The sequence below is a fragment of the Schistocerca nitens genome, chromosome 8 (assembly GCF_023898315.1).
Source record: "Schistocerca nitens isolate TAMUIC-IGC-003100 chromosome 8, iqSchNite1.1, whole genome shotgun sequence".
Taxonomy (NCBI): domain Eukaryota; kingdom Metazoa; phylum Arthropoda; class Insecta; order Orthoptera; family Acrididae; genus Schistocerca; species Schistocerca nitens.
Window position 1 is genome coordinate 307,235,418 of NC_064621.1, and position 21,341 is coordinate 307,256,758.

At 47.2% G+C, this 21,341-nt stretch overlaps 1 protein-coding gene across 1 annotated transcript in view; it reads right to left on the bottom strand.

Annotated features, from left to right (window-relative positions):
• Positions 1–21,341, bottom strand: part of LOC126199540 (head-specific guanylate cyclase-like) — a 512,825-nt gene that overhangs the window by 287,412 nt on the left and 204,072 nt on the right. The window lies entirely within an intron of this gene.

Consider the following 21,341-nt stretch of genomic DNA (forward strand, 5'->3'; position numbering starts at 1 on the left):
AGTAACTGATAAAATAAAATAGGAAGCCATTTTGATTCCCAATCTGGTTGGCTGGGATATCACAATGACATACCAGTGTACATGGATGAGACAAACATTCGGAAACTCCAAAAACACAACACATTACCATGCCTAGTACGGTGCAGGAAACCCTTTGTAAGCCAAAGTACAATCCAGTGGTGTCCAAATCGATAAATATATGCTCTGTGCTGTTATCAGTGGAATGTTATATAATTCTTCCAGCAAAGTATTGACAAGCTTAGATCTAGTCCTGGACGATACGAGCTATATGAACAAGCCCCCTGTCTTCTTGGAACATAGTTAGGGGACGAACATTGTACCATTATCAAATGAGAGAAAATGGTTACACAGTCCCTGGCAAAAATCGACCTTCCAGAGTAACCGTGGGGCCCAGGTATGACCACTATGTGGCTTCCCAAATCACCACCTAAATGGTCTGGCAATAATCGACCTTCCAGAGTAACCGTGGGGCCCAGGTATGACCACGATGTGGCTTCCCAAATCACCACCTAACTGGCGCTATATTCGACTCTTTGGACGTTAGTCAGAACTCGGAAATAGAGTGAAATAGATTCATCCGACTAAACTACTTTCATCCCCTGCTCCATAGTCTAGGTTTTATGCCTCCGCCACAACATTTTCCTCTTACGGCACCACTGACGAGTGATTTTGGATTTCCAGTTCGTTCTGCAGTTTCCAAATGACGGAGCTCCTCTCTTGTTGTTTTGGTGTTGACAGGGTTCTCGAGGTCAGCATACAGCTCTGCAGAGACTTTAGCAACTATGGTCCTGTTATTTTTCCTCACTATCCTGTTCATCGACCTCCGTCACATTCACTCAACATACGTATTCGTATGTGTTGTGGTTTAGCGAATGATATTTTTCCACTTTCCCCGTATGCAGTATAAATTTTGGATACTGGGCACTAACAATGAGCCCCCTTTCGAATTCACTTTGGTCCCAGACAATGCATTCACAACTACACAGAACACTGTTCTGACCACGAACGATACATGCAGCATGTTGAGGATACTGCACAGGTGCCGTTCGTGGCCAAATACTGCAACGCACCATCCGCGCTTTGCTAGCATCTGCATTTATGTGCCAGCATGGATTTCTTGTGGAACATCTATATTTTTGTCCAAGCCTTGTTGTGTCCCTGTCCATTCAACATAAAACTGTACTCAGTCTGCCGACTGTCAAAGGAAGACTATGGCTAATGCTCTCGCTCTATTAATACCCGCCATCGGCGTGCACCGACATATGCAGTGGTTCAAACATTTCACCATTGTTAGTGCGCATTGCCATTGGTTTTGTCGTATACTATCATCGGTACGGTGTTACGCGCGTTACGTCCTACATTTACGTTTAGAGAGTAGTCTCTGTTAGAAATAGATTGGAGATATTCCTGTCTACTGTGGCTGCTGTTAAGTACTGATCTATTCACACTGATCAATATATTTACTTGAAAGACGCTAGTGTCCTAAAGGGAACATCAATGGAAATACAGAAAAAACCTAAGGCAAATATTGAGGACAGAATGTAAGTAATTGTAAGGTTTCTCCATGAATCAGAATTTCGGAGTCTGTATAGCTATTAACACGTAATCCACGCGTATTGAAGTTGGTTTTTCAGTTTCACGTATTTTCTGATTACATTTTTGTACCGTTGTACATATAACGACTTTTTTGACTGAGCCTTAGCTCTGTTCGTAACACTTCAGACATACTGTTCAGAAAACATACCCTCGTTTCTAGCCTGTGAGTATTGAACACTAACATATGACACAGAGGACGACGGTTCTCCTCACACGCACATCACTGATATGGTAGTTGTTTTGTGTAATCGAAACACCGATTTCGGTTTCTATATTTCATGTAAAAATCCGTAATTTTTGTTATTGCTATAATATTTAGTAAGCAGACCTCATCTGGCTTGCTGAGGGAGGCTAATGACATTTAGTGGCCAGTATCACAAAGTACCTAGAGTCAGTAACGACGAATCATTGGCCCTAACATTTACTTCTTTTGAGAAATAAGAAATTTATTGATCTGATACTCTGTTATCAAATGTAAGTTCAGAATGTTTTCTGAAATCTTTACATAGCCTTCTGATACAGTAATAATTAAATTTTACTGTATTAAGTACTAATTTGTTCATCTTTTGTTATTTACTCTATGGAGTAAAGTGGGTTGTTTTTCAACATATTAGGCGATGTGAAAGTGTGGAAGAGGGTTCCCCAGTTGAGAGTAAATGATAACGCTTTGCCAGCATCCAAATTTACCTTAACGTCACGGTAAAAACTCCCCAAAACCGTGTATAGAACTGGGGAAATAGTGTTACTTTTCATTTATTTCTGGGGTAATGCTAATGATTGATCCAGAATAAAGGAAAAACATTAAGTGTGTGTATGGTTCCTTTATGTGAGTCGAAGCGTGATAGATATAGTCACAGATGCCGTAGTGAGTATGTGCTACGACGTTGTACCATTTACTGATGACGCCGTGTGATGTTGCGTTATATCACCCGTTAGAAGTAAAGTGTACACGCATCCCGAACGTGCGGTACAATACCAAATCGCTAAATTGCGACTGGGATATCTAACAGAGAACTGGACGATACTACCACCTGCCCCCAGCCCTGAAGGTGGCGTGAGCCGACGAGAGGCCGGTAATGATCCGATGCTGCCAGGGGTGCCCTTCATTCACGCACACATCAGTTTCGAACCCAATACAGGAAAGAACATCAAAAATGTGCTATTCGCGGAGTCCTAGCTGACACTAGGCACAGTGGCTGATAGAAGGACCGTAAAGGAGTTTCCCATTTACTGTCGCTCCCATCAGCCTCAGCGACAAGTATCAGCTAGGACTGTGCGAGTTACAGAGTTAGCTCACGTGTTCAGAACTGAGAGTTTTGATGAAATTAAGAAAACAGCAATTTCTTCTCACAGAAGAAGATTTAGTTGTGCATTCTGATGTAAGACTTTTTCCAAACAACGTTCAAAGCTGGGCCGAATATATTCTCGGGTAAAAAGCACCAGTATTAACAGTGGGGCAGGCTATAACACATACTCTTTCACACATAACAGTTCTCGAAACGGAGTGATGTCACGAGTATCACAATCCAGAATCATTTTCATTTGTCCATTTAGATAACCATTAGTTTACATACCTTGGCACAACACCAATTCCACTTTGTAAATAAAATTTTCGTGTATTTTTTGCTTGAAATTAAAAATCTGTTGAATGTGTTTCATTTGTCTCAGGGGGAAATTTTATTTTGATACATTTCTACATAATTATGGCTCCTGTGTACAAATTTCATCCCCTGCAGTAGAATATCGACTGCAGAATTATCGTTAAACAATATGTTTCGGGCTTTTACGTGACGCTGTGTTAATAGTTTTCATAATAACGATAATTCTTCAACGAATTGTACAGTTCATTTGTTTTATCATTAACCTCTAGAATATTTAGCATCAAAGTGATCCTTCTAACTTTATATGAATTAAAACATTTGGAACTCCAGCATAAAACAAATTGATGTAAGTGTATGGAATTTTCCTATCCACAGCGAATGTAGGTCCCTCTTGAACAGACACAGTTAGCCTTTTCATATCCTTAAAGTATTTTTTGAAACAACCATTACCGGTGAAGAGAATGATCGCGAAAAGATACAATTTGATCAGCTTTATTTTCTGAGAAATCCTTTCTCTACCGGATTTCCAGTTTATTTGGTGACTATAAGATATCTTTGAAAAAACTGGCTTGAATTTTACTTCTAGCGTCAACGAAAATTAAGATTGATTATGGGGTCCACTCTCAGGCATTATGATGGGGGAATAAGGTTAAGAAATACACCGATAAGGAAAAAATATTTGACCACCCGCTTAACAGTTTGTCTTTGGAAAGAATTACATTACATATAATGCGTATCAGGGATCCGACAGGTTGTTGGTAGGTTTGTGGGAAGGGGGGGGGTGCATTAGGTGTCAACGCACAGTTCATATCATTTCCGTAAATAATGGGTACTTGATTTGCGTATGCAGTGGTGGTGCCCGATACCGACCGAGATGGGTCCCACACGCTTTACGTCAGGCGTTGCTCAGACATCAACGAGAGTTCACTACAATGCTCTTCAAACCAGTGTAGCACGGTTCTGGCTGCGAGACACAGACAGTTATACTGCTGACGAACGACATCTCTGCCGGGGAAGACATTTAGCGTGAAGCGATGCAGGTGGTTCTAGCGGTCAGCTTGTCTTCGATTACTACCGCAGGTCCCATGCAAGCGCCAGAAATTCCTCTCATCGCATAATACTGTTCACACCAGCCTGCGTCCAGGGCGCGCTGCACCTTTCGAGATTGTTAACAGCGTTCGGGGAGACAACCACCTTCTTAGTGTAGCAAAAAATTGATTCACCCGAAGAGCTGAAACGTTTCCATTGATCGACGGTCGAGTTCCGATGGTCCCGCGCCCACTATTATTGTAACTTACGATTTTGTAGGGCCAGCATGTGAACATGTATGGGTGGTCTGCTGCGGAGCTCATATGTTCGCTAGGTGATCCCCCGTCCGTTTCTGCCCCAATTACATACTTACGTTACCGCGTCACGTGCCCTCAGCGACACTATTCATCATCCAACGCCACCAGGTGGCATAATGTTTGGGCTTATCAGGGGAGGTGTTTTCAGACATTCAGGAATGTTGATTCATGTTAACCCGTACCAAATATATGAATTCCAGGAAAAGGAACCTTTCGGGTAACGATCACACCGGTTGGTCCTCAACCAGTTTTCTCGGCCTGCATAGTCATTCACAGAGTATATAATCTCCAGATATTGACTGTTTTACTATTAGCGAATGTGCGGGATATCGACATTATCAGTAATTATTTAATTTAGTTGATGTATGTGAGGCGCGTATGCTGGTATCTTGCGTAACGTGCGTTACAATGGCCACCATGATTTTGCGGAATGCTTAGGCTCTACATCCCAATACGCATCCCGTGTACAACACAGAAAAAAGAATGGCATCTGCATTAGGTGAATAAAACAAAACGATATATTGAGTAAGTATATGGATCTAGATGTGGATTCAATGGTAAAGAGCTGGGACTTTCTGTGGAAATAATACTGAATGAAACTCCCAGCCAGCACCCATATACATACTGTCAGAAATGTACGGACGATCGCAGATTTAAGGTGAGAAACTACCAAATTAGTCAGTAGGATGTAACTATTTACCATCACCCTCTCAGGTCACTGTTTTCAGTTCATCAGTCTTCAGACTTTTTTGATATGATTGGTCACGATTTCCCCTACTGTGTTAACCTTTACATATCTGACTAAGATCTGCAATTATTTGTTGAATATCTTCCAATCTCCAACTTCCTCTAAGAGTTCCGTCATCGATGGCACCTTTTTGTATCGCGGACGTTATTCGCTGATGTCTTAGCAGATGTTCAGTGAACCGTACCCTTCATATTTATTGATGGCCAAATATGTGAGGGCAAACATGACTCCCTAGAAATTACACAACGGACATTGTCCGAATTTTCATAGACACAACCGAGTGAGAAATAGATAAATGAAATATCACGTGGACCACCTTGGAGTCTAGTTTTGCAAAGAAAGATTTAATTGGATGACAATAATTAGAGTAATTAACAAGACCTTATCGAGTGACTCGCTGGAAAACTTAAATATTTCACGAACAGATGCTAATAGCTATGTTAACCAAGTGTCAGTGCATAAAAATTTACATTGGTGTGTACATTGTGCAATTCTTTCTATCATGTTGAGGTAATAAAACAAATATCAAAAAACAGCATTAATGGAACCATTTCTGCATCCTGCTGATCTATACAGTCATAACAATAATAGTACACTGATCCATAGTTAAATATACTGTGTTTCACGCTTCCTGAACAAATCTTGAAACTAAAAAAGCAATTTCCTAGGTGTAACTAGAGCTCGCGCTCTTAATTATTCTTACAGTCAAATCATCCATTCTCAGAATTGAAATCACCTGGCGATTTTTTGTCTTATCGACATTGATACGGCCTGGTAGGTGCAGCCACGAGTTTAGACAGAAGCAGGGGCTTTCGGCGGGAAAGGAGTGAAGTGAAAGTAACTGTGAGTGCATTCGTGGAATAAATGGGAATTGAATGGGAACAGGAAGAGTGTAGGTGGCTCAAGGACCAGGAGTGTTACATTAATGTAGGATATATTGTGGGGAGAGTTCCCACCCATGCAGTTAAGAAATGCTCAAGCTCGTGGGCAAGTACCGGATAGCATAGTCACTGGAACTAAGAACGTCTTATTGGGTAGTGTGGCAAGCAACCGAGTGGTGCTGTTGTTTTTTGCCACATTTTGTTGGTGAGCAACCACGGTCAGAAAACTTGTTGGTTCTCTTTCCCATATAGAATGCAGCACAGTGGTTGCAGCTTAGCTTGTAGATGGGATAAGTGATGCTTGTGATGGGTTTAGTGATGCTTGTCACCTAACTTGAGCCGGTAGTGGTCGGAGGATGTATGTGACAGGGATTGCATTTAAGTCTATTACAGAGATATGAGCCTTGAGAGAAAGGGTTAGGAGCAGGGCCTGTGTAAGAATGGACGGGGATATTGTGGGAGGGGTGGGTATGGCAGTTTATAGGACATTAATAATTTCAAGGCACAACAAGAAGTAGTCGAACCACTGGCAGATAAATGATTCACTTGCTTCAGTCCAGAGTGGTACTTGTTCGTGAGAGAAATGCTCCACTCTGGTGGGACAGTAGGACTTCGCAGGTGGCTGTGACAAGAGATAAGGGATGGGAAATCTGTTTTTGCATAAGGTTGGTATGACAATTACGGTCTGTGAAGGCCTCAGTGAAACCCTCGGTATATTTTCTGAGCGACTACTTGTCACTAAAGATGTGACAGCCACTGGTGACTAGGTTGTATGGACAGATATCTTTCTATGGAAGAGAGAGAGGCAGCTGTCAAAGTGGAGATATTAATAGTGGGTCATAGGTTTGATATGAGAGATGTACTGATGTAACCATCTTTAGTTGGAAGTCAACACTGAGGAATGTGGCTTGTTGGGAGGACCAAGTGAAGCGAGTGCAGAAGATGGTGTTGAGGTTCTGGAATAAAGAGGATAGGGGTCCTCGTCCTTGACCCAGATCATGATGATGTCATCAATCAATCTAGACTTGGTGAGGGACTTGGGATTCTGAGCTAGAAACGATTCCTCTAGATGATCCAAGAAGAGGTTGACACAGGATGGTGCAATGCGAGTACCCATACCCATACCCTGGATTTATTTGTAGATGACTCTTTCAAAGGGGAAGTAATAAAGGGCCAGGATGTAGATGGTCATGGTGACTAGGAACGAAGTTGTACATTTGGAGTCCATGCAGGCGTTGCTACAGGTAGTGTGCAATTGCAGCAAGGCTACAGGCGTTAGGGGGATGGATCATCAGTGATGGCCAGGGCACTATGAGGTAAAAGAACAGGTGCTGTATAGAATTGGTGGAGGAAATGGTTGGTATCTTTTGTATAGGAGAGTAGGATGCAGATAATAGGCTGAAGGTGTTGGTCTATGAGACCAGAGATTATCTCAGTGGAGACACAGTAACTAACCACAAAGATGCAACCTGGGTGGATGGATTTATGGACTACGAAGAATGTAGAGGAAATCCAGTGAATGGTAGGGGTGAGGAGAGGACTGGACTCCAGTGAGGGTTTCCGGGATGGGGCTAAGGATTTCAGGAGTCACTGTGGCAGGGTTTGTGGATGGATGAAACTGACAACTGATTGGTAATCAGTTTAAAACAATAGTAGTGGAGCCTTTGTCAGAAGGTAGGATTATAAGATTGGGATCAGTTTTAGGTGCTTGATTGCTGTTCTTCCTACAGATCTAATGTTAGCTTCCATGTTGATGGATTTGGGGAATGAGGGAATGACGGTGAGGTAAGGCCTGATGTTAAGAAATTCTGGAAAACTAACGAAGTGATTTGAGGGCATGGGGGGGGGGGGGAAGATTGGATCATGCTTGGATGGTAGAGTGAACCGTGTCAGGCAGGGTTGAACATTGGTCTTTGGTTGAGTGTGATTGGCAGGGTTAGTGGCGAAAAGTTTTCGGTTTAGGAACCAGGAGAAGAGAAGGTCCTTAACAAGACCTGCATGACTGAATTAGGTGGTTGGGCAAAATGTGAGAGCTCTGGGAAGAACTAATACTTCTGTGAGGCTAAAGGTTTTCTGATATGTTTAGGGTCTGCACCCTATATGGTGAAGTCAGGGAGTTGGTGGGGTAAACGTAGATCTACAAGGCAGAATTTGTTAGCTACGAGTGGCTGTGCCAGAGATTTGTAGATTGGTGTAGAGGTGGTGGATAGCGGTAGTGCAATGTGGGAGAAGGAAGTGGACAGGACAGAGAGTGTTTTGAGGTGGCGTTGTGCATAACAATCTAGTTTGCGGAATGTAAGAGTTTTAGTATTTCATATGGAACCCAGTAATTTGTGATTGCATGGCAGAAGAATTTTACAGATGTGGAGGAGGTATTGCGTGGAGGTTTGGGCCTTATTGGCGTGGTTTTGCAGGGCTACGTTGGTGAGGATTAATGACTGGCGATATCTGAACAAATGCAGATCAGCAATACACTGTCCCACATTCCTATCCGGCTATCCATCCCCCTCCCCGCCCGAGCCTCTTCCTTGGCCCAACACATAAATTGCTTCTCCCACTATACATTGTTGCTCACATCTGGCCTTAGCAGCCAGAGAGTGTTTTGTGTGTGTGTGTGTGTGTGTGTGTTTAGTCTATTCTGATGATGGCCTGCTTGGTCGAAAGCTTTGTCTGACAGTCTTTTTGTTGCGTCTATGTGTTACTCGGCATCTCCGCTATATGGTGAACAGCTACTATTCGTTTCTTAATACTGTCATCACTCCATCCTGGAAATAATTTTTTGGTGTGATATAATTACTAATTAACAATTTTCTGTGGACTGTGAAACCTTGCAACTCGCTAAATTTTACGGTTATAGGTCAGGGAGAAGTACCCTGAGGTTCTAATGAGTGAATTTTGCGGGTATCTAAATATGCGACTTAAGTGACCGTATCTTTTGATTGCGTGCACTTAGAAGCTTCAATTTTTTATACCGCCAAGGGACCGTATACCCTATTATGCGACATAAATTTCAACAACCGGTCAAATATTTAGGGAAATAATTTGTCTAGAAGTAAGAAATAAAACATGTGCCTCATTTGCAGCACTTGATTTCGAGCGTCCTGAAAAGGTACGTCAAATTTTTCTTTACTCTCTTATTTCTTACTTTCAAACAAATCGTTTCAGAAAATATTTGTCCGTCCTTGTTCTTATTTTTACCCTTTTCCCATTTATTTCTTTCATCGTGGGTTCTACAGAGACAATCAATTATTAACTAATCAGAGCTTTTATATCTCAGCGTCATCTGCTAAACACCACGTCTCAAATTCTCGCTTACTTTAATTTCCAGTTTTCTCACCGATTACAAAGCACTTTGCAATGTAGTGTATCGCCGGCCGGCGTGGCCAAGCGGATCTAGGCACCTAAGTCTGGAACCGCGCGACCGCTACGGTCGCAGGTTCGAATCCTGCCTCGGGCATGGATGTGTGTTGTGTCCTTAGGTTAGTTAGGTTTAAGTAGTTCTAAGTTCTAGGGGACTGATGACCTCAGATGTTAAGTCCCATAGTGCTCAGAGCTATTTGAACCAATGTAGTGTTCCAACCCACCACATTTCACTCTCTCCCTACCACTCCTCAGTACATCACACTGTCACAGTTATCACACTGCAGGAATGACGAAGAGTAGTAGCCAGTTATATATGACATATTAGAATTACTGTTTTTAGTAACAAGGGCTTCGTACTGGGATTACGACCCTACTTTCGCAGAAAATTTTTGATGGTTCACTTGATATTATATTATATTAATGTGAAACATTAATATCTTAGATTAAAACCGTGGGCCTGATGTGGATACGAACGCAGAACTTGTCTTTCAAGGGCAGTGGTCATTCATGTACGACACACTGCCCTCATTTACAACTTCTGCTAATAACTATCTCCAATCTAACCCGCTTCACAGAAACTCTCATGTAGCCCTTGATGGATTAGAAGTCTTGGAAGGTAAGATGTTGCGCAGAAATAACATAGTCACAGCTTGGGGATTATTCAAGAATAAATAACCCAGGAAATTTTAAAAGAGCGTGTTGTCCACTGCTGGGTGGGATTCATCATGAAACGATTCGCTAGGCCAAGACTAAACCATAATTCAGAAATACGCTTTCATTATGATTCTGAGTACTTCAATAATTTCTCATTGTTTGATGGACAGAAGACCCATTTTCATTTTTTAAAACGACTGTATCAGATAATTTACCGAAAGTAATGACCTTCAGCAGCTAAATCGTTTCTCATGTATCACTTAAAAAGGGGATCCCGCGATAAAAAAATGCAAGCTCTTTGGAGCCGATCTGCTCATGGGGCCAATTTTCGAGATCGCTGAGAGATATGAAATACTGAACAAAAGTTTATATTGCATTGAGCGAAACAAATAGTATTTGGAATGAGCGATGTATGGTGAACATGGCGAGTGGGATAAGCAATCCCTTCGAAGTCCTTTTGTTTCATGTGATTTGAGACTTTCTCGGCGTATTCCATTCGTGAAATCTTCTCGGGTGATCAGCCGAGTAAAGGCGTCGTCTTCTCGCAACGTTTCGAAGGGTTTCGTACCCTTCATCTTCAAGCGAAGTGTCGAGATGCTGTGTTGCGCGGTCCTATAAAGGCTGCTGCTGCTCACATCTATTACTTTCCCCTCTTTGGGGAAGTGTGAGGGGGAGTTTGTAGCCTTTCGGCTTTTACTCCCCTGTGAACGTGTGTGTGTGATTTTTCTATAGTTTTTTGGTGTCTGTGACTTGTGATGTTTGTTGTGAGTGAGTCTGGTACTTGCCTGGGGTAGGCGAAAAGATTGGTGTTATATGGGAAGGAACTGGATTAGGGATTGGGTATTGGGATTTTCTCTTCGACTTAATCGTCGAAGATCGTCATAGGGCGCTTATGCTTATCGCGGGACATGTCATACCGACCTAGGGAATGGATGAGCGCGTTTCCGGATCTGGAAGAACCCTCATAGAAGGCCCTTGCCAGATCCTGGAAACGCTCTCTCAGGAGTGGGATTTCGGCTGCGGCGTGTAAGTCGTCTGTGGGGAATCCGAGAGGTAGGTGCAGTGCCCTTCTGAGGGCGCGGTTTTGCAGCCTCTGGAGTTTGTCCAGGTGCTGCTTTGCCGCGTATCCCCAGACAGGGCATGCATACTCCATTACTGGCCGGATCAGGGCCTGGTAAACATTTACTGCTACTGGGCAGGGAAGGGAGCTGGTTGCGTTCAGGATAGGGTATAGGATGGACATTCTGGCGCAGACCTTCCTGTGGATCTCGTCTATGTGGGGTTTCCACGTAAGACGAGAGTCCAAGGTTACGCCAAGGTACTTGGCGGTTCTGCGCCAGGGGAGTTGGATTCCATTTAGGTGAAGGTGGAGGGGGGGACGTTGGGGAGGTTCGCACCTTCCGAGCCTGCGGGTAATCAGCATTGCCTGCGTCTTCTCAGAGTTGATGGTGATGCGCCAGTGACGGGCCCAAGTTTCCGTGTCATCTAAAACCTTTTGTAGCCTACGGATGACCAGGTCCTTGTTCGCGTTTCTCGTGTAGAAGGCTGTATCGTCAGCGTACTGTGCAGTGTGTACCAGGGGGGCCGTTGGTGTGTCCGCAGTGTACAAACTGTACAATACAGGCCCCAGGACCGATCCCTGCGGCACCCCGGCACGAATACGCCTTCTGGTGGAGGTGGCAGTTTCTACTTTGACGGAGAAAGTCCTATTTGTGAGATAGCTCTTGATGAGCTGAACTATACTCCCAGGAAACCCTTGTGTGTACAACTTGTAGAGTAGCCCTCTATGCCATACTGAATCAAAGGCTTTGGCTACGTCTAGTAGCACTATCCCGCAGTAGCCTCTGTGGTTGAAGCCCTCTGTGGCTGCTTCGACCATTCTCATGACCTGTTGTGGGGCAGAGTGGTTCTGCCGGAACCCAAATTGGAAATCCGGCAGAATTTGCTCTCTGGTAATATGTTCTTGTATGGGTCTTAGCAGGAGGCGCTCATAGATCTTGCTGAGAGTTGGCCTATAAAGGCTCCTGGACCAGTGACTGATTCCGGGCGCCGACCAATCAGGTACCTGTGGAATCGGCCGCCGCGCCAGTGGTGGGGGGTTCGCGGCGCGGACCGGGCGTCGAGTTCCTGCCGGTTCCTAATACGTCTGTGGCCGCTACCGTCTTCGTGCCGGAGCGTTCTCTTCTAATTTTAGTTATTGCGGGATTCCACGCTGTACTAAGTTGGAAACCAGTGTCTCGATTGATCAGGTTGCTGTTTAACCGAATTTCTACAGCCTCTTTGAAAACTGAATCCCAAAATCCTTTAGCGTCACACAGCTTCTTCGTACCCTCAAAGAGGAAGGTGTGTCCTTTGTTAAGGCTATGTTCCGCTACCGCCGATTTTTCTGTCTGACCAAGGCGTACATTTCTAATGTGTTCCGAGCGCCTCTGCGTGATGCAGCGCTGCGTTTGTCCGATGTATTTCGTACCACATTCACATTCAATACTGTATACGCCCGGAGTCTGCAGTCCTAGGTGGTCTTTGACTGAGCCAAGTATGTCCTTAATTTTACTTGGGGCATGAAAAATTGTCTTGATGTTGTGTTTCTCCAGAATGCGGGCGATCTTGGCTGTTGGCGGTCCCGCGTATGGTAGAAATGCCAGGCATCTGGTCTCATCTTCTTCTTCTGGTGTGTCTACCTTCCTGCTCTTGTGTAGGGCGCGCGAGATTTGCGTCTCATTATAACCGTTGCTGCGGAAGGTCTTCCTTAGGTGTTGTAACTCTGCAGGTAGGCTGTCATCATCACAGATAGACTTGGCCCTGTGCACAAGAGTGTTAAGCACTGAGTTGCGTTGTGCTGGGTGGTGGCAACTCTGTGCATGAAGGTATAAATCCGTATGTGTCTTCTTCCTATACACAGCGTGACCCAAGGTGCCATCAGGGTGCCTCTTGATTAGAATGTCAAGGAAGGGCAAGCTTCCGTTTTCTTCCACCTCCATGGTGAATTGTATGTTGCTGTGTATGCTGTTGAGATGTCGCAGGAAGTCTTGCAGGTTCTCTCTGCCATGTGGCCACACGACAAAAGTGTCATCCACATATCTGTAAAAGGCTTTAGGTTTCAATGGGGCGGTGTCCAGGGCTATGTCTTCAAAGTGCTCCATGTAAAGATTAGCGATGCCTGGAGCTAAGGGGGACCCCATGGCTACACCATCCACTTGTTCATAAAATTTGCCTCCATACTTGAAGTAGGTGTTTGTTAACACATGCCGGAACAGCTTTATTGTGTCCTCACTAAAGCGTGTTTCGAGCAGCGCTAGGGAGTCTTCCAGCGGTACTCGTGTGAAGATTGAGGTGACGTCAAAGCTGACAAGAAGATCTTCTTTATCCAGGCGAAAGCCTTGTAGTACCTTCACAAACTCCGCCGAGTTCTTGACATGGTGCTCACAGTGACCCACGATCGGTTTGAGCAGTTGTGCTAGGTACTTGGCTAAACCATATGTCGGTGAGTTGATGGTGCTCACTATGGGTCGCAATGGAACTCCGTCTTTGTGGATCTTAGGGAGCCCATATAGCCGTGGTGGTGCCGGTGCTCTGGGGTACAGCTTCCTGATGACGTCCTTTTCCAGTCCAGAGTCATTGAGCAAGGCGATGGTCTTGCGACAACTGGACAAGGACACGACAGCTTCCGTGACTCGCAACAGAGGGCTTCAACCACAGAGGCTACTGCGGGATAGTGCTACTAGACGTAGCCAAAGCCTTTGATTCAGTATGGCATAGAGGGCTACTCTACAAGTTGTACACACAAGGGTTTCCTGGGAGTATAGTTCAGCTCATCAAGAGCTATCTCACAAATAGGACTTTCTCCGTCAAAGTAGAAACTGCCACCTCCACCAGAAGGCGTATTCGTGCCGGGGTGCCGCAGGGATCGGTCCTGGGGCCTGTATTGTACAGTTTGTACACTGCGGACACTCCAACGGCCCCCCTGGTGCATACTGCGCAGTACGCTGACGATACAGCCTGCTACACGAGAAATGCGAACAAGGACCTGGTCATTCGTAGGCTACAAAGGTTTTTAGATGACACAGAAACCTGGGCCCGTCGCTGGCGCATCACCATCAACTCGGAGAAGACACAGGCAATGCTGATTACCCGCAGGCTCGGAAGGCGCGTACCTCCTCAACGTCCCCCCCCTCCACCTTCACCTAAATGGAACCCAACTCCCCTGGCGCAGAACCGCCAAGTACCTTGGTGTAACCCTGGACTCTCGTCTTACGTGGAAACCCCACATAGACGAGGTCCACAGGAAGGTCTGCGCCAGAATGTCCATCCTATACCCTATCCTGAACACAACCAGCTCCCTTCCTTGCCCAGTAGCAGTAAATGTATACCAGGCCCTGATCCGGCCGGTAATGGAGTATGCATGCCCTGTCTGGGGATACGCGGCAAAGCAGCACCTGGACAAACTTCAGAGGCTGCAGAACCGCGCCCTCAGAAGGGCATTGCACCTACCTCTCGGATTCCCTACGGACGACTTGCACGCCGCAGCCGAAATCCCACTCCTGAGAGAGCGTTTCCAGGATCTGGCAAGGGCCTTCTATGAGGGTTCTTCCAGATCCGGAAATGCACTCATCCACTCCCTAGGTCGGTATGACATGTCCCGCGATAAGCATAAGCGCCCTATGACGATCTTCGACGACTAAGTCGAAGAGAAAAATCCCAATATCCATTCCCAAATCCTGCTCCTACCCAAACCACTACAACTATCTCGCCAAACCTCAGGCAAGTACCAGACTCACACAGAACAAACATCACATTTCATAGACACCAAAAAATACAGAAATAATCATACACACAAGTACACAGGGGAGTAAAAGCCGAAAGGCTACAAACTCCCCCTCACACTTCTCCAAAGAGGAGAAAGTATTAGATGTAAGCAGCAGCAGCATCTCGACACTCGCTGAGTAGCAGTCGAGGGTTGAGCATCGCTCCTCTCACTCGCGTACTGTCAGCCATAGGCCCCCGCTTGCACGGGAGTACAAACAGGAGTGTACACCGGCTTTGTTTTTATTAAAACATTGACGGGCACTTGCGTCGAGGTCTTAGCACGGACGGCACTGGGAGAAAATTTTGCATGGCGTCGCCTGGCAGAGTTGTCGTGTCTTCTCGTCGTTGTGGTATGCCGAGCTCGAGTGGCGCCTTGGGGTCGCGGCGGTCTCTCTCCGCCGACGACACGAGGCGCGCTTTCTTGTTGCCGCGGGCCGCGCGGTCGGCCGTCTCGAGCACCTCAGCTGCCGCAGAGTCAGTCTCTGCCCCCCCCCCCCCCCAAGGTTAGGGAAAATGTGGGCCAGGACCTGGGAGCCGGCCGTGGAACCGCAGAGAAGGTTTCCGCCGCCGCCGATCAGACCTCCGCGTCCACAAGGAGAATAGGGCCAGCAATGCAGCCGGGCCACCTAACGGTGTCAACGATGGCTGTAACTGGCACCCCCCTGGCAGCAACCCCCCTCTCCGTTCCGGACGTGGCAAACAACACAGCAAAGAATGCCACCCCACACAGAACACCAACATCCTCATACAGTGTCAGTACTTGCAATCCCACCCCTCCTAACCTCGTCCTACCCCCGCTCCTGCTTGCCCACGCCACCAACGCACTACCTGAATTCCTTGAAACCATGAAAAATGGCAAGCAGACGACCCGCCTGCCGACCAAAATCCTCCCCAAACCCACCCCCTTGTCTCAGTCGTCCACCCGCTCCAAATACCTTAAATCCCCCCCACACAAGTCCACCACATCCAACCAGCGGCGTGTAAGAAAGGACAGGAAGGAGAAGCACTCCAAGGGGAAGAAGAAATCCACCACCCCCACCCCAACCACTTCCACACCCTCTGAGGAGCCAGCGCCCCCGACAGCACCTGTCGCCGCACTGGGAGGGGTCCAGGAAACACCGGCACTGGAAGGGAACCGCGTAACCGGGCAGGACTCGGATGGTTTCGTGCTGGCGAAGAAAACGTTTCGCCAGCCGAAGCTTCCACCAGCCCGGGGAGTGGAACCCACCCCGAACAGGTTTCAGGCGGTTGCTGATGAGCCGGAGACAACAGAAATCACAACACAAACACAGAACCAAGTCGCCCACCACCTCCCCCCAATTGTAGCTGAGTTTGCACAAAGCTATGAAGAGCTCTTCGAGCTGTTGAAGTCAGAAATCGGGGGAGGCAGTTTCCAGGCGAAACCTGCAGGTGGAGACAAGATCAAAATCACACTGCACACACTTGAAAACTACACCGCAGTCAAAACACTCTTTAAAAACAAGAACATACCACACTACACGTTCCCCACAACCAAGACGAGTGTCCCCCCAGGCAATCAAAACAGATTTGACTGCCCAGGGGTACGTCGTAAAGGCGGTCCAGCAGATGGGCAACATCGACAGCAAGTGGCCACTATACCAGGCCACACTCCCGGACATCCCTCAGAACAAAAGGGAGATAAAGATAGTTCTGGCTGTGCCTGTCACCACCGAACCGCTGCGCCGTAAGAACAAGACGGTGCAGTGCTTCAGGTGCCAGGGCCTGAACCATATCGCCGCCTACTGCACCATGCCAGTAAGGTGCAGGAAGTGCGCCGAAGCCCACGACACCAGGACATGCACACTCAAGCACACGGACCCGCAAATAAGGTGCGCGCTGTGTGGCAAAAACCACACAGCGGGCTACCAAGGTTGTGAGGTCCACAAAAGACACACACAACAGGCAAAGGGCGCAAAGGCCGCCCCCCACACACATAAGCTAAACACCATAAACCCCCCCAGACACACAAGAAAACCGAACACGACAACACACACAGACAAGGCCTGGGCTAAACCAAGGCCGGACACACCGAGGGCGACTTATGCTGAAGTGGTTTCTCCTCCGAGGAACCATGAAAGCGTGGCCCAATCATCACAACACCAGACACCATCACGAGAACAACACCGGGAAACACACAGCAACAACGACCAGGTCCACCATGACGGAGGAAGCTCTAGGGAACCCCACACACACTCCCCCCCCCCCATGGATCAGTTGTTAGGCGTAATGGTGCAGACCATGAACCTCGTCATGGAAATGATGAAGGAATTCAGGGAAGCCCAGAAGCAGAACACACAGATCCTCGTCGCCCTTCAGGCAACAGTCCAGCAGTCGCTCCCCTCTGCGACTTCCTCAGTAGTACCAAAACCCCATCATGAATAGACGACCGAATATTCAAGGCCTGACAATGTGCGTCTTTAACGCAGACGGCATTGTTAATCAAGAGGTCGAGTTCAGAGAACTCATGAAGGAGTTCTCCATCGACATATGCATGATGGGGGAAACCCACCTAAAACCGGGAATAAAAGCGACAGTTCCCAACTACGTTACCTACCGTAAAGACAGGCCAACCCAAGGCGGAGGAGTGGCCATATATGTAAAAAGAGGGATCCCTCACCACCAGGTATTCTTACCAGCTACCAACAAAATCGAAGCAGTGGCAGTGGAGGTAACCACTGCCACTGGACCCCTAACAATTGTTGCAGTCTACCGACCCCCACATGACCAGATAGATGAGGGAGACATAGCTGCTCTAGGGCAAATTGAAGGCAAACTCATAATAGGGGGAGACTTCAATGCCAAACATCCTGATTGGAATTCTAGAGTAACCTCCAGAGCAGGTGCCAAACTGCAACAACTAGCGCACACCCACCACTTCGAAACATGGGGTCCAGTCGAGCCCACACATTTTCCGAAAAACGGAAGCAGGCCCGATGTGTTAGACATAGCTCTCACTAGGAGGATCGCAGGATTTGTGACCGCAAGGACAATCAACAGAATGTCCTCCGACCACAACCCAGTGATTCTGGAGGTCGATGTGGGAGAATGGGTAGCACTCCCACGATACCAGACGTCGTACAAACGTACAGACTGGGAGCGATACCAAGAAACTGTCGCCTCTGATATCGCTCGCGCTCCGCCACCTACTGCTGAAACAGTAGAGCAAGCGCTACAAGACCTAACAGGCACCATCTTGCAGGCAGCGGAAGAAGCCACCCCTCCACAAAGGGATGGCCCACCGCCGCAAATACAGCTCCCGGAACACTTGCTAGCTCAAATTCGACATAAGAACAGAGTGGCAAAAGAGTGGAAGATCACCAGAAATCAGGCCACCAGGAGGCTGCTCAATCGCCTACAGAGAGAACTGAAGGTAGCGCTCAATGAGCACAGAAACCAGCAATGGCAAAACCGCCTCACAGCTCTCAAAGTAGACGACCATACTCTATGGCAAGCGACCAAACAGTTTACAAAACGACGCGCTAGGATGACGCCACTGCATGGCGAGCGGGGACTGGTCTACAGCCATGCTGGAAAGGCCAACGCCCTCGCCGACTCCTTCGAGAAGCAGTTCCAAGCGGCAGAACCCCAGGATGATGAGCATGAAAGAGTGGTCCGTCGTCAACTGGCCGTCTTCCTCAATGCTGAGGAGGACCCAGAAGACGAACCCACAGTTTTTGCCCCCGAGGACGTGGCAAGAGTAATCAGGTCCCTCCCTACAAAACAGGCACCAGGGCACGACAGTGTCACTAATCAGTTAGTAAAAAATCTCCCACCCACAGCAATCACACACCTCGCGAACGTCCTCAACGAGATTACTCGATCCCGTGTTTTCCCAGCTTGCTGGAAACATGCGGAAGTGGTCGCGATACACAAACCAGGGAAAGACCCTCTATTCCCGCAGCACTACAGGCCGATTAGCCTCTTGCCAACTCTCAGCAAGATCTATGAGCGCCTCCTGCTAAGACCCATACAAGAACATATTACCAGAGAGCAAATTCTGCCGGATTTCCAATTTGGGTTCCGGCAGAACCACTCTGCCCCACAACAGGTCATGAGAATGGTCGAAGCAGCCACAGAGGGCTTCAACCACAGAGGCTACTGCGGGATAGTGCTACTAGACGTAGCCAAAGCCTTTGATTCAGTATGGCATAGAGGGCTACTCTACAAGTTGTACACACAAGGGTTTCCTGGGAGTATAGTTCAGCTCATCAAGAGCTATCTCACAAATAGGACTTTCTCCGTCAAAGTAGAAACTGCCACCTCCACCAGAAGGCGTATTCGTGCCGGGGTGCCGCAGGGATCGGTCCTGGGGCCTGTATTGTACAGTTTGTACACTGCGGACACACCAACGGCCCCCCTGGTGCACACTGCACAGTACGCTGACGATACAGCCTTCTACACGAGAAACGCGAACAAGGACCTGGTCATCCGTAGGCTACAAAAGGTTTTAGATGACACAGAAACTTGGGCCCGTCGCTGGCGCATCACCATCAACTCTGAGAAGACGCAGGCAATGCTGATTACCCGCAGGCTCGGAAGGCGCGAACCTCCCCAACGTCCCCCCCTCCACCTTCACCTAAATGGAATCCAACTCCCCTGGCGCAGAACCGCCAAGTACCTTGGCGTAACCTTGGACTCTCGTCTTACGTGGAAACCCCACATAGACGAGATCCACAGGAAGGTCTGCGCCAGAATGTCCATCCTATACCCTATCCTGAACGCAACCAGCTCCCTTCCCTGCCCAGTAGCAGTAAATGTTTACCAGGCCCTGATCCGGCCAGTAATGGAGTATGCATGCCCTGTCTGGGGATACGCGGCAAAGCAGCACCTGGACAAACTCCAGAGGCTGCAGAACCGCGCCCTCAGAAGGGCACTGCACCTACCTCTCGGATTCCCCACAGACGACTTACACGCCGCAGCCGAAATCCCACTCCTGAGAGAGCGTTTCCAGGATCTGGCAAGGGCCTTCTATGAGGGTTCTTCCAGATCCGGAAACGCGCTCATCCATTCCCTAGGTCGGTATGACATGTCCCGCGATAAGCATAAGCGCCCTATGACGATCTTCGACGATTAAGTCGAAGAGAAAATCCCAATACCCAATCCCTAATCCAGTTCCTTCCCATATAACACCAATCTTTTCGCCTACCCCAGGCAAGTACCAGACTCACTCACAACAAACATCACAAGTCACAGACATCAAAAAACTATAGAAAAATCACACACACACGTTCACAGGGGAGTAAAAGCCGAAAGGCTACAAACTCCCCCTCACACTTCCCCAAAGAGGGGAAAGTAATAGATGTGAGCAGCAGCATCTCGACACTTCGCTTGAAGATGATGGGTACGAAATCCTTTTGTTTCCTTTACTCGGTTTACAACATGTGGTTTGACAAGCATCTGAATACATTGCGGGCGTTTGTGTTTAAGTGCACAATTAAAACTGAGTGACTGTGTTTCCTAGCGTACAGCATTCACTGTCAGCCTCGGCTGTAGCGGCACGTGACACATCACACCGATCTGGACGTATTTTGTCACATTGTCGTCTCTGAATCGCCGAAGCCACTCTCCACACATTGCTTCCGACAGAGCATGTTCTCCATACGCTTGCACCAGCAAACAAGTCTTTCCGCTATAGATTTCTTGAGATGAAAACAGGAGGTTAATGAAAATAGAAAATTAAAACTTGTCTCAAATACTGTTTTGGACGCATAAAACCGGACATATTCAGGCCAGTAAATAGGTACGTTCTTATCACTTCACTCTAAAGTCACTGAAAAACTTAAGTTTGTAGTCTTAAATAGGTCTGGTGTCGCTGTCAACTACAGTGCACTAATGCAACTACCGCGCTCTCTCCATCAACAACGATAACTAAATCAAGCTCCCTTAAGTCTAGCAAGATATACAGACGAGCTTCTGTGTAGTTTGAAAAGTGGCGGAGAGGTAGCGGAAGAAGCGACTCTGTAGGGCAGACTGAAGGCGGTGCTTCAGTAGCTCATTCGGCGAGAGCATTGTCCAGGAAACTCAAGGTTGTATGGTTTTTAATCTGTCAGGAACTATCGAACCATCTCCGCTTTTAAGAGCAAGATTCGCGCAGGGTTAGAAACGCGGTGTAACGCGAACATATTCATGGATTCAGTTCACAAAGTTTTGGTGCTGCATAAGTTGAAATACGCCTGAGATATTAACAAGACTCCCTCCGTCGCCACAGGTAGCAACTGACCGTGGTGACTGTCGTTGTATTGGTATTTTACCAGCAGGTATTTAAACGCACAAAATCGTTTACAGTGACAGCACAACGTCCTTT